The 14646-nt window shown below is 35.9% G+C and overlaps 1 protein-coding gene across 3 annotated transcripts in view; it reads left to right on the forward strand.

The window, feature by feature from the left end:
- Nucleotides 1-14646, forward strand: part of TBC1D5 (TBC1 domain family member 5) — a 328358-nt gene that overhangs the window by 108960 nt on the left and 204752 nt on the right. The gene's annotated exons all lie outside the window — the stretch shown is intronic.

Genomic DNA, 14646 nt, shown 5'->3' on the forward strand with positions numbered 1-14646 from the left:
ACAGAAAATGTAAAATGGAGGTGGCAAAAAAGAGATAAAGAAGATCTAGATCAGCAAGGAATTCACTAAACTTCAAATACTCCATTTTTTAAAAGCTTATTGTATTGCCATTGCTATATTGAAATGGTAGTTGTAGATAATAGGAAATGTTCATGTAGCTTTTCCATGTCTTGGGCTAACTTGCAGTAACATATAACATCTCCTTGTATCAATTACTGTAAACTAGTAAAGATCCCTACTGTTTTTGTTTTGTTTTGCTTCCTAAAGCCCCCTGCTGCTGTTGATTACACCTAGATCTGCTACTGATTGGAACTGTTAAAAGGCAAAGATAGTGTGGATGGTTTCTGAATCATTTAATTATAGAACTAATAAGATGTTTTCGCTGGGACCTAATAAAACAGATCATATTAATAAGTGTGTATACTGTCCATGAAATTTCTGATTGCTTTTTCATAATTCTTGTAGATATGAAGATAAGACTTGTAGATAAGACTTCTAAGCCTGGTGGGCATGTGATGTGCAAGTTTCTGTTTTGAATAATATTACTGGATGTGGTTTTAAGAAAGAGGTGGGAGCGTAAGCTATCCAAGAGCATCATACAGTAGAGATTTTGCTTTCTGTGAGTTTTTTACATTCTTAGTTGTATGTAAATGTTGTGTGAGCATGTTGAATTGAGTAGATAATTACATGAACAAAATATATTCAGTCTTATGTTAATGCTGCTTTTTTAATAGCTGTATAATGCACACTGCACTTGGTGCATGTGAACCTTGAAAAATTGCTTCCTTAATACAGTAACGCTTGCCAAATAGTGTCCAAAATTGGCCTAGAGCTATGTTGGCTTATCATGAAAGAACCTATTCTCCTTCAGTGGTCTGTCAGTGTCCATTCAACCTCTCAGCTCCAGCAAGGCTGAAAAGTAATATATGAATACATACAAGGAAGTCCTAAAATGAAGAAGAATAAAAATAGTTTGTTATTTACGAAAGTTAAAATTTGAATTGGTGGCTTTTCTGTGATCTCTGTTACATGATTTTTAATTTCTAATGTAAATAGTTTTCAAGAATAAAGGTGAGATTAATATTCAGGGAGGACGGGGAGAGAAAGGAGAGGGAGAGAGTCTAAAGCTACTTAATGCCTTGTAAATCTTCAGCAAAACTGATGATTTGATTCCAAGCATCCAGGAAATGATGCCGCATAGCGGCTCTTGTATATCTAGGAAGGCGTTACACAGAGTGGAGAAGTCCACCCCTTATGACCTGAGATTAACCCACTGTTTATTTCCACGGCTTCACCAAATTTGTTCCACTTCCTACGTAGATATAATCCCCTCATGTACTTTGTGTAAAGTAGGGACCAGCTGAATCTGCAGTTCCCAAATTGTTCTGCTCTTGTCAGTCCAATCAGCTAGCCTTTTCTTTGCCCAGTCATACATTTCTTCTCAATCAGATCTTTGTCAATGTTATCTACATTTTAAAATAGAGTTTGCATTTTACTATTTTGTTACTTTTGCCTCTGATAGAACAAATTCTGTTTTCACCCATATTGCTTTTTGGCAGTTTATGAGTCATTTTACTTTCCAGTTTCTTCAGTGTTAGCTGAAAGTGTAGGGTTTGAGTTCAGGGAAATTAAATTATTTTTCATAACAAGTGGTTTCTGATAATTACTTTCTTCATTTGTGGAAGACTTTATTTTATGTTCTGAGAGATAAGATCTTGAAACCTCTTCTTGTTGTCCCTTATATTAAAATTATCTTGTAGTAAAAGGAAGCAGTAGCATAATTTATCCTGCAAAGGTAGTATTTTACCTATATAGTAATGTATATATTACATTAACACACCCCCATACCCACATACATGCACATTTCTGACTACTTAAAGGCTGGGAGGAAGCAAAGATTTGAAAAGTCATACCGTGTTATACTAAGAACCTAGTGAGGTGCTGGAGAAAACCAGTATCATGTAAAATGAAGTGCTTTTTAAAAAATTTATACATACCTGATACATGGCATAGGTTCAGGATTGATGCTGGAAGGGGCAGAGCTAATCTCAATATTGAATGGTGAAGATTGTTCATTTCTGTAGCACACACAGTTCATGGAATGTAAAGAGTTTATTAAAGTGTGAAGCATTAGTTATTGAATACATGTTCCCTACAGATTTTGGCTTTAAAAATCACAAGGCAGCATGATGCAACCTTCAAGAATAAAGGAGCCAATCATCCACTTTGCACGTTAGTAGACTCTTAGTTCCATTGACCAATTATCCACATTGATTATTTGATTAAAAAAGAAGAAAATAAAATTACACTGTTGTATCTAAAAAGCTTAGTATAAAGGAGGGGAAAAAAAAAATCTACTTATCTCAAGCAGATAGCTTTCCTTTTGTTTTTCTCTACTTCCTGCAAAGACAAATGCGTTATGTAATGCTCATTTAATGTACTAACAGCTCCCAGGTTCTGTTTTGTTTCTTTGGTCTTGGTTGGCTTAATTCTCTTCAGCTTATTTTTGCAGAGATCATTTTTTGCCAGACTAACAGGGGCTTAGAATTTTGAACCATATATTGTAGGTAATAGGGAAAGTGGATTCAGTTTTTAAACTGAAAGAAAAGATATGAAAAATGGATTTCTGTAGAGTTTTCATTGACAGGTAAGATTGTGTCAGTCATTCTGTTTACAACTGGGAAAGTATTTTTGTGAACTAGTTTTACTTAGAATTGTACCTGCTGGTCCCTTAAAGGCCAGTGGTTGCTCTTACAGATGATTCCTGTAACAAGATTCTGCAACTGGAATTTAGTTTCACTGAAGTAAATTATAATGTAATTTATCTCTGTACACATACCTACTGTGTTGATAGCGTGCAGTGGATTATTAATAGAATTATTTTGAACTGAACCTGTGAAAAAGAGCAGGCATGGCTCTTTGTGTGGGGTTTTTTTGCTCTTCTCTTCTCCCCCCATAAAGTATAAAAAATCCAAAGCAACAACAAAAAAAACCCCAACAAAACCCCCAACCAACCTAACGAACAACACACACCCCTCAAACAAAACAGGAAACAAAACTAAACAGCATATTGTAATTACTTCGTGCTTGTTGCCTTTTAAAATGTTGGATTTCTGTTTCCTGATACTTTGTTGTAGTACATTAAAGTCTTGCAAGGGATGTGTAACTGTGTACTAAAATCAAATAGAAGTGCTAATGGGAAGCTCTCATTGCACTTTTCGGAAAGCTTGCGCTTAAGCTTTCCAATCGCAGGGAAACCACGGCAGACCCTTTGTGCCTCTGCAAAATATTGTAGTATTCTTTACCTTAATCCCTGGCAGCATCACCTCCATTTCTTTGGCTTGTCATCAACATTTCTATAAATAGAGTAAAACTCCAATGCATGTAGCAAGAAACGAAGCGTGTAGGGGAAAAACATAAAGGCTCTTGACTGAAATAGTTCTTTAACTTATTAACAGACAAGTGTGCATGTCAGAAAAACACACTTGTTTGCTGTGAGTATATGCAATAGCTGATGGGTAAAGAAACAGAAACCTTAATTGCTGCTTGCGTTTAGGTCACTGTTCATTCATTCATTCATTGCTGGAGCTATGAACTATTCATATGTTGCCACAGTATGTTACTTACACACGACTGATGGTGAAGGAAGTAAGAGCTAAGATGCTTCACAGACATCGACATCGGGGGGATTAACATGTCTGCTTCATTAATATATATGTGCATACATTAATGTTGAAGTATTGAAACTGTTTCAAATGAGATTAAAAACTCTCTCTTAAGGTCTGCTATAGTCCTTAGAAACATTTAAATTTTTGGCATCAACCTTACCGGTTTCTTAACCATTTTACTTTTACTTTGCCAGTGGGGATATGAGTGCAGACAGAGTGCTCATCGCCTGCCTGCTGCCTAGTTTTCTGTTGTTTTTCCTTAGCTAGGTCTGCTCTCTGTACTTGCTAGCCATCATTAAGCATATATGAATCTCTGTGGAGTGGCAGGCATGGATTCTGTGAGTGACATTTCTGGCAGCGTTTTCCTTGTATATGGCACCAGGCCTGATTTTCTGAAATTTTAAGCATCTATGATCCCCATTTGCTTCTGCTGAAGCTGTAGGTACTCTGTCCTTTTGGAAAGCATGCTGCTCTGTGCTAAATCTCAGGCAGTTAAGAGATGAGGAAGTCCTGGAAACTTACTTAACACTCATGTGAGAGCCAGTTCTGTATAGCAGCAAGAGTATCGCCTGTGTGAAGGCATTGCATCTCCTGCTGTATTAGTTACAGATCCAATAATCTGCCCTTGTGAAACTAGGTTTGGAGATGAGTAGTGAATTGTTTAGTAATGTTGATTGGAGCTCTTTAAAATATATTTGCAATGTATAAAACACTTTGATATATAGAAGCTCACATTCTAATAAGATTACATTAAGTATCCTAATAAGATCAAGGCTTGAAATTATGTTTTTCCGGATTTGAGTGATATAAATTAATTTTAGTTTAAACCAGTGTCAGTGTTCTTAGATGTTCGTTATAAATACTCCGTTTGCAGTTTATGTAGGTCTGCATTTAAATAAAAAAATTCAATTCTCCTATTAACACAAGAAGCATTTTCTCTTCCTCTCCTTCCAGTATGCTGCAGCTACAGATTATCAAGCCAATGCTGTAATTATTAAACTCAAACAGTAAATTATATAGAGAACAACAGTGGCTGATCACTGAACTCTGCTGGCACTGGCCTTTCACTTCTCATTTAAGTCTAGCCTACTATATAAAATGAATTCATTATTGTCAATTTAGGTCCCTTGTGGAGGCTAATCCACATCACAAAGCCATTCTACACAAAAGTGAATTCCCTTCAGGAAGACCTTACAAGTACATGCAAACTAAAATATGCAGGAAACTTCGAGTACAGGCTAAATTAATTGTTACTTAAAACAACAGACTGACCAGGATGAAATGTTGGATTAGTTCAAAAAGAACCCCACAGTCATAGTTCTGCTATGATTTCTGTTGGTTTATCCATTCTACTTTTTATTTTATTGCTAATTCTCATTTCTCTGTAACATATTGCACAGAAGTATGAATCTAAAGGACTAACTCGATCTTTAGTTCTTCTGGTTTTCAGTGTCAAAATCTGGTGCATAAAGTCAGGGGAGAAGCTTGGCTAGTTTCAGCATCACGGTATTCCTCTTCTCCTTTAATGGTCTGGTTGGAGATATCTTTTGGACTCACTTAAATTGTCCTCCAGGTGGGCCACACTGGGTAAAGTTATTAACTGGTTTATGCCCAAGTACATGTACATGTGTAACTAAATTATTTGGTTATAATCACCCTTCCAGGTACACCATCTACTATATCGGGCTGATACCTAAGATGATATTCAGGAACAGTGCATATTCCTTGCAGCTATGGCCAAGATAGTTTGGGGGTTTTTTTTAGTATATTAGCATTTTAGTACACTAGCATTTCTATCAGTGTTTCTATCAGATTTAATTATTTAAATATAAAATATTGTATTAAATTTCTTGTTTAGATGTTTAATGTTGTACTTCTTAAAGTGCACAACAGTTTGGAAAATTAGGAGTAACAGGAAAGTGTAATTGGCACTGATGAATGGTTGGCATTAAGTGTGAGCTCCCCATCAAGCAGCAGTCTTCACATCAGCCCTCGCAACCTATGACCTGGCTGGTTTTGTTTCTTTCATTGTTTATGTAAAGGATAAGTATTTCGGAGAAGATAAAATTTTAGAATTGAGTGGCTATTTTTAATTCACAGAAAGATATCTCCTATTAGCGAAATTTACCTTACTGAACCTGATAATGTTTCAAGTGCAGAATACAAAAAGCATAACAACTCGAGAGAAGATCTGTTCCAGTTTTACGCTTAAATGCCAAAGTTTTATGTGCAGTATAATACCAGGGAAGAGTTGATTCATTGCATTTACCAATGACTGCCTAAGATTTCCCTCTGTCCTGTCCAAATACAGCTGAGTATGTTTTTATGGATGCCTCAGCGTAAGAAAAAACAGTGCATTTCACTGTCCATTTGGCATGAAGCAGTAGATACAGCATAAAATTAATTTTGTACTTGAATTTCTCCAGAGTGTCAGGCATGGATCTTGTCAAATTCTTTACTACTTTGTTTGCTTAAGGACTTTATCCTGAGCTGTGGAGCAAGAATAGTAATGACCTTCAAACTCAATTTTCCAGTATTCAATTTACACTGTAAGCTAGAAAATCCACTTCAATTTCTTGAATCGACCTGACCCATTATCAAGTAAACAATTTGTGGTAAATTTTTTGTGTATTTTTTATTTGTTTCTTTTAAAAATTATTTCTCTTACAGGGTGCAAGAAATAGTTTAATTCCTATTTTTTCATTATAAGAAGCTAAGAATGTTAGCATTCGTGTCTCTATAAACATATTTAAAATTTCAGGGAGAGTTTAAATATTTATGAAAATATAAAAGGTAACTTAAAAATAATATGTTTGTCTTGGAAACTTGTGGCCAGAACTTATCTGCACACAGATTACTTTTGGGAAAGAGAGGAGCATACTTACAGTCAGTTTTAATATTTTTAATGGTTTTCACTTTTTACTTTGCAGATTATATAAAGCCTTCAAATATTAATATATATTCAAGATTAGGGATTTATAGGCTTCTTTCGTTTACCATACATTGCTTGTCCGTGAAATTTTCATGGTCTTCTGATTCTTCTGAACCATAGTTATTGTGCATGCAGGTGGACAGCTGATTCTTCTCCTAACTTTTCATGGCATAAATAAGTGAAACTCGTGGCCCAAAGACAGAAAAAGCCATTCATTTATTTAAAAATAGCCTACAACTGGAAGTCATACATGCTGCAGGAGAAAACGCCTTTTTTCTAATGGTTTCAATTTCATGGTTATTCATGTTCTGATGCATGCTGACTTTAAATATTTGTCCTTGTCACATATATTTATTTTTCTGAGATCTTTAGCTTCTCTTTGAAGTTCAGTATTTCATATGGGTAGTATATCTGGCTATAGATAATATATCTGAAAAAGTCATAGTGGTGGAATTATTTTGTCCCTCCCATAATTTGGGAGGGGTTGTTTTTAAAGAATCTCTGTGGTTTATTTATGTCATTTAACTGTTGATCTAGTATTTATATAAAGAAAGAATTTACATTTATTCATTACTCTTAAGAAGTGCATTGGACATGACTGAACTGTGCTCCCCTATCCTGTAATGAGGCTTTTCTGTGATTTTGCACTGACACTTTGGAAAAGACTCAATCGTTATTCTACCCTTTCTTATTTTCCAGTGTGATACAGAGCATTACAAGCGGAAACCTTTTGTATCAGAAAGCCATCAGTAGAAAAGGTGGATATTCTTGAAACTAATGTTACCTTACTTTCTGTATTTGGACAATTTCTTCAGTGCTTGTAAATCAAGGGTAGTTATTCTAATACGGTACTTCTTCATTTAAACATAGATTATTTTTTTTCCCCCAAAGTAGATACTTAATAGCTATCCCGCATGGAAAAAAATTCAAGGGTTTCAAGGAATAGCTGTAGCAATTGCAGAAGTGTATAAATTACCATCTCTTTTGGGTTTTTTTCTCCCTCTCAGTACAACTCTTACTATAATTAGCCAGCATTTAACAGCAAATGTTTGCTTTGGTTAAATTATTCAGAACATTTATTTTACTTGTCAAAGGTTAGATCAGGTTGTTGTTTGAACTGGTAATTAAATGCAGCCTAATACACTGTCGTATTTATATGCACTATCAGCCCTGTTTCCTCCTTATTCTGTATAATTTTATAATGTTCAGGGTTGACATTTAGACTTCCAACTCAAACCCTGTTTTCTTGTAAAGAAAGCTAAGATTTTACTTCTGTGTTTCATCATACATGTGTACACTTAGGAAAATAAGGATTAGGGTTGTTTGGAATATCACAACTATAGACTTCATTGTCATAAAAGTAGTGAAGGCCCTTTGAATATTTTTATTTGCATATTTCAATAAGTCATTACACAGCATCTGGTATGTACTAATTATTTTTCAGAGATGAAGGTGAGGTGGACAAGTGCAGACCTCTCCTTTACTAATTGAATACCTACAAGTCACAGTAACATGCAGTATATTCAAATTACATTCCAAAATCTTTACCGGAAATGTGTGTAATACTGAAATACAGAAACATGCCTAAAATAATTAGATAGCGGACTCAGATGAGCACACAAAATTAAAAAGCCTCAAGGTCAGAACTTCTCATGAATCTAGAGCAGTGGCCTTGTACATGTACATTAGAGCACTGAGGCTGGCCATCCAGCCTGATAAAATCAATGGGAGTTTTAGAGAAGCCAGGATTCAGTCTTCTGTAGTCTCTCATGAGAAGTTCAGAAACTATTTTTCACACACTTGTATTACACAGTCATTTAATTGAATTGTCATATATATATAATGTGTCCATCCCTTTTTTATTTCAGCTATGTATGTTTATTTTCTCAGGCAAATTTGAAGAAAGAATAAATCATAGGGCTTTTAAAAAAACTTTTATGCTCATAGGCCTAATATCATCCAATGTCTATGAAAGGAAGAAAGTTGCTGTCCAGTTAAAAAAGAAAGAAGCATGAAAGTGGATTATCAACATTTCAGCAATCTTTTTTTTCCTACCATGTGTAGACAAGTATTCCTACCTTTTTCAGTGCATTTGTGTTGCAGCTTTCTCTTTGTGTGACTAATGTAGTGATATGTATACATTTCAACCTACCTTATTTCTCAGCATTTGTAAAACATTTTTGAAAAATCCTACCTATTGTACTTAATGTGTTGAAAGTGCGGTTTTGAATGTTTCACAGTTCTGTTAAATCAGAGCTACGCTGATTCTTAGCCTTGTAAAGAAACAATTCAGACTTGATGGTAGTGAAATCCTGAATTATCCACTGTTATGGTGATCCCCCCAGACTGTATTATGTGGTTGCAAAAGCTGAGACAGGAATAAGGGCAAAACATACAAGCACTATCTTAAAAAGCCCAAATCCACACCTTATTTCCTGCACATGTGATCTTAGAGTAGCAGAATTGATTTTTTTTTTTTTTTACCTTTTCCTCCCCATGATCATATTTTGTAATAAAACTGGCATAGGCCACCATGGGCCACAAGGTAGAAAGATACAGTGCAAATAGTGTTGAAAGTGAAGTGTATTCTTGATTATAATTACAGCACTCCTAGCGTGATACTAACGAAACTCGATGTATGGTGTTCAATTTGTTATTTTGCAGCTTGTTAAATTTTTATACTTTATGGCTGTAGGAGGTAGCTAAAAACAAGAGAATATACTGTGCTCTTACAGAAATTATTTTGACCTCTAGGTAAGGTACCTTTATTTGTGTATACATCATCTGAACTGTGAGCCATTTTGATTGATGCAGTAGATTGCATATACGTGTGGCATACAGAGGACCTAGGTTAGGGTAAAGTTCTGGGCTCTTTCATGATGGACTACCTAAATATAAACTAGAATCAAAATGACTAAATTGATTTTAAGTTGTACAGAAGTGCTGGACGGGTGTAAGTCTTGGGATGGATATGACAGACTATGTGTGCCTTTAATTCAGAAAACTGGTCTTAAATTAAATAATTGCTGTATTAAAGTTTAAGAAGTATTCACACATTGGTTTGCACCAAGAATGCTATTGATGGGAATGAAAACTAGTGTAGTTGTTTCAGATGGTATCTTTAAGACCATTAATAGTATGAATCCAAAGAAGAGTTTTGACAGCATGGCACATATCCATGAAAGTAGCCATTTGTAGGAAATAATAAATGTAAAGTTTAACATATAATGCTAGGGTATGGATAAGGTCTAAAGCATTTTATCCGTGAACTGAGGAGCTTGGTGGTCAAATAGCACTTCAGTCATGAAAGAAACAACCCAACAAAACCAAAGACTGCTCTTTCCTGCACATCTCATGATCATTCCTACTGTCTTTGAGAAGAAGAATACAAACAGTTTTAGTTAAAATATTCTTTAGTCTTCTATGTTACCTTTCAAAAGCCAAACTGTGTGTATGTCTTTGGAAGGTGAGACCGCTTTTTTCATCTGCTGTTTCTGACATCAGTGCTGTAAAGGAGCTCCACTAAATACAGAGGCAATCCTGAATTTAAAGGAGGCAAGGAAATATTCTTTCTAGCAGCCTAACTTCGTATGGATATACTAGATGACATTTTTTTAGGAATAGATCTTTATGTTAAAAATACCGTGTTCAGTTATTCAAATGGATGAGGGGAGTCTTATGTGGGGTTCTTTGGAGAAAGCAAGCTACTGCATAGTGAAGGAGTGATTTTCTGTCTTTCTAAATCATTTCATTTCAATTATCTTTTATGTTTTGGCTTTCATTTCTGGTAAGATGCTGTCAAAACCTCTAAACCAAAAATGACGAATAATGTTAAAATTATCTGAGTTTGTTGTATTCAGTGGTTTGCTTATAAATGTGCCTCCTAAAACAGAACAGGATTTCCCTTTTTCTTCCACAGCAAAGAACAAGAACTTCTCAAGCACCAGAGTTTGGATGAGTAGGCAGAGGATCTGGTGCCTGCTTGAGAAATCCTTAAGCTTCAAATCATCCTGGCAACAGGTGGAAATACAATGTGTTTGGCAGAGAATAGTCATCTCAGCTAGGCAATCTCTGTCTGTCACCTCTCCTTTGAAGAAAGATCAGTCCCCTTGGTCAACTTTTTCCTGCTTTTCCATCAGGAAGCTAAGAACACCTGCTACTGCCATCTTATGTCTTCCTTTAGGAGAAAAAGAAAGATGAATAATACATGACAGACCAAAATTTCAAAAGTGACTACTAATTTTAGGTGCCCCAAGATGCACAGCCGTACTATTAAGTAAGAAAGAAAAGTGAGAACAGATCACACCTATATTCTATATGCTTGATTTCTTTCCATTTACTTCTGGATCCAGTTCAAAATTCTCATTTCATTCTTCTTAATGCGCTGAGTGGTCCATAGCCTGGCTGCTGTTAGGTCACGTCTCTACCTGAACTAGGTCACTTCTCTACCTCAACTATTACCAGAAGTGCAACAAGATAGCAAAAAGAACATTTTTCTAGGCTTTTGCATGTGACCAGTTTAAGAATGAGATCATACAGTCTGCAGCAGGAAAAAAAATCTGAAAGCTACCTTTTTGCAGATTGAAATTTCATGTGTTTGGAGAGAAAGAAAATAATAAAATTGGTCAGAAGGACACACACAGACACACACACACAAAAAGAGTTGGAAAGAAGTATGTGAAAACAGCTATTTTGTCCAGGAGGATTCAGAGCGTTAATGCTATTGTGATTTGTATGTTAAATATTCTTAAAAAGTCATACTGGTCTGTCTAACACAGACAAGAAAACTGTCTGCAAAGGTTTTCTAAAAACAATAGGAAAAATTTAATCAAGGAGGTTTCTAACCATATCTTGTTTACATCTGTTATATTTTTTTAATAAAATGGGCTTAAAAGCTTAGCCTCAAAGGTGTTGCAAGCTTTCTGTAAAGTATAATGACAGCTGTTATTCCAGTACAATTCTTCAAATCTTTTCACTGTTTTTTGGGAATTCCTTTTTGTTGGTTGCATATAACAAAACTTGGTATTCAGGCAACACTGGGAGGTTCAGTCACGTCATAGAGGTTGGTGAATTAGAGAGAGCACTCAACTAAGCCTTACATATTTAGGAGCCATCAATCTTTTGTATTATCTATTAAAAATCAAAAAGCTTTAGAGAGTCCTGCCTGTTGTTCTGCTGTCATTCACCAGAGCAGAAGAGCCTATACAATTCTCAGGGCAACTGATCCCTTAGCCTACTACTTCTGGTCTTGTCTAAGATCTTGCCCTGCTACTTACGTGTTGTCTAAGAATGTCATGCAAAACCAGGCTTTTGCTTCTTGCTGCGTAGTGTGTGCTGACCCACTTCTAAAGCAAAATAAACCCAGGACTTAGGGTAAAGAAAATAGAACTTGCTGATGACATGTTTCTGGTAAGACAAATTCACTGCCAAAACAAAAAGCTCTTAACTCAAAAATTGCAACTCACTTTTATTAATATTTACCCCTTTAAGCTGTGTATTTTATCCTTATTTCTGAATTAATTTATGTTCTGGATTCTTACTGTAAATTTTAGGGTACATTTCTACAGTTCTGCAGAATTAAATATTTTTTTTATAGCCAGACTTCTGTTCCTCTATAACCTTGCAAAGTACTGCTTTCCCACTTGCTGTTTAGGACCTGCATCTATTTCAGGTTTTGAGGCGGTACAGCCAGTGTGTGTTTGATGTGCCATGTTGCTTGTACTGGTGACTTCTGTGCCTGTGTTTTACATGCTCTGGCAAGGAGCAGGGACTGCCCAGAAAATATTTTAGGAGGAAGAAGTGCTTCTAAGTAACAGTGCATTATAGAAGTAAGTCATTATGCTACTGTGGCCTTACCTGCCTAGTGTGTCTGTGTCTGCAGACTTCAGCAAGACCACTTGTTCCCTTGGCAGTTTGATGTGCATGTGCAGGAAAGGGTAGAACTTTTCATCCAGCTGGTCAAAAATTTGAATGGAAAATATGGGAGTGGGAAGGGATAGGCAAATAAGTTGTAACCCATAACTCTGTATTAAGAGATTAAATTATTAAAGAAGGAAGAGTATTGCACTGTAATTTTCTCCCATTTATAATATTACTAACCTTGGCAGGAATTAGTACTAAGAGTTCCTGAACACCAGAAACAAGAGATGCAGCAGGATGTGCTGAGCAGCAGAGTTCACGGTCTGCAAAAGGAAGAACCTGCCTTGTCATCTTTTTAGTAGCATGGAATACAGTGGTACATTCCTACTAAAAAAAAAACAAGTAAAATGTTACTCATAGCAGTAGTGATATATTGGTATAAAGTGCTTTCTTGCAGTCAACTATCTGCTAAGGTTAGCAGGTTTCATTTATACCTTGTGTTTCCACGTCTTAGGGGTTTCCTTTGCTTGAGGTATTTTATTTTATTTTGTTTTATTTAGGTATTGCTGTTTGAAACCGACTACATCCTACGTATGAATAAGCATACTACAAAAATACTGAGCCCCTAGAGTGGCTGCTAAGCATCCTGCTTTTGTTACTCCTGATGTGGCAGGGCTGAAGAGAAGCAATGTGAGCAGGCAGTACATGATAGGAATACTGTGCCTTACATAGAGTATGTCTTGAGACTGAGCATTTGAGTGTAAGAGGGAGCATTCATGGGAGGCTTCAGCATAATTTTTACCAGGGGTAGCCCTACTCTGAAGCTCTTTTCCTCTTGAAAAGTACAGCTTTTAGACATATTCAAGTAAGCCACTACTCCCATTGGCAGAAGTAATAGGAAACCCTTGCAATTTGCATTCATTGCACTGCAGCTGAATTAGATTTCAGAAAGCATCTTCTCTTTGCTTTCCTCTTGCACCTGGTTTTCCTCTACAACTGTGCCCTTTTGAATTCACTCATCAGGACTGGATCGCGTAGGTGAACATGGGTTATGGTTCTTCACGTTATGTAGAAACTTCATTGTAAGATACAAAACAAATTTTGTCTCTCTCTGCTCTTTTGGAAGTGCCTGTGAAATGGTCCTTTTTCCTTAGCAGGTGGGGCTTACACCAACTTTCTTTCTCCCTCAGCATGAGACCGTGCTGCTTTAGCATCTGCATATCTAGAAGAGAAATATTTGATGTAAATGCCTCTGTGCGTGCATGAACATGCTGCTGTTTCTATAAAAATTCTGTCAACCCCTGTAGGAAACTGTTTTCTAAAAATAGTGAAAGAATAAAGGCTGAATCCTAGATTAATTGCTTACTACTTTAAAGCTGTGATATCCTAGGAACTTATTTCGTTGAATACACTTTTAGTGTCTAAGCTAGTTACTATCATTTTGGGTAAGGCTGCAGGCTAAGTTGCCGTTTTTTCCAGTTCACTGTTTTGGTGATTTCTTTCAGTCTTGACATTCTTTGGCCCTTTGAGTTACATATGTATTACTAAAACATAAAGCGTGTAGCATAGCATGGTGCCTGTGTGTTCCTGAAAGTAAAACTCTTAAATACTTAAAAGCAGTCACTTCCATACCATAAACAGCAGTAAACTACTTTAATCTCTTAACTATCTTTGGAAGGACAAAGCTTTAATTTAAATTATATTGAATTGCTTTGTAACCAGGTAGATCAAATATATTCTAAAATAAAATAAACAAGGGATTTCTTTCATTTAATGGGCTTCCAATTGTTTGAATCATTTTAATATGAATAGGGTTTTCACCAACTCTAGATTACTGTAAGAAAAGGGAGTAGCTTCATAGTTGAATAATGTAAAGATTTGAAATCTTACTACATTTTCCTCTCTCCTTCTCCCCCATCTTCCTTTCACTAAAGTAAAATATTAAGTTTCTTTCAGTCTTATGTCATAAGTTATAGTTTCTAGGCTCTTAATAGATCTTGTTGCTCTTCTCCAGACTGCAGCAGCTGGTTCTTGTCCTTCTGTGCTATCTGTCTAAAGACGGAGACACTGATTCAGCTCAGGCCTTAGCAACATCAGGTGATGGGAGGAGATTTACACATCTCATTTTTATCAAGTTGTTTTGGCTACGAGGAACCTTTCTCTTTTTGAGTCTTCAGTTGAAAGGAA

The sequence above is a fragment of the Harpia harpyja genome, chromosome 1, assembly GCF_026419915.1.
Source record: "Harpia harpyja isolate bHarHar1 chromosome 1, bHarHar1 primary haplotype, whole genome shotgun sequence".
Taxonomy (NCBI): domain Eukaryota; kingdom Metazoa; phylum Chordata; class Aves; order Accipitriformes; family Accipitridae; genus Harpia; species Harpia harpyja.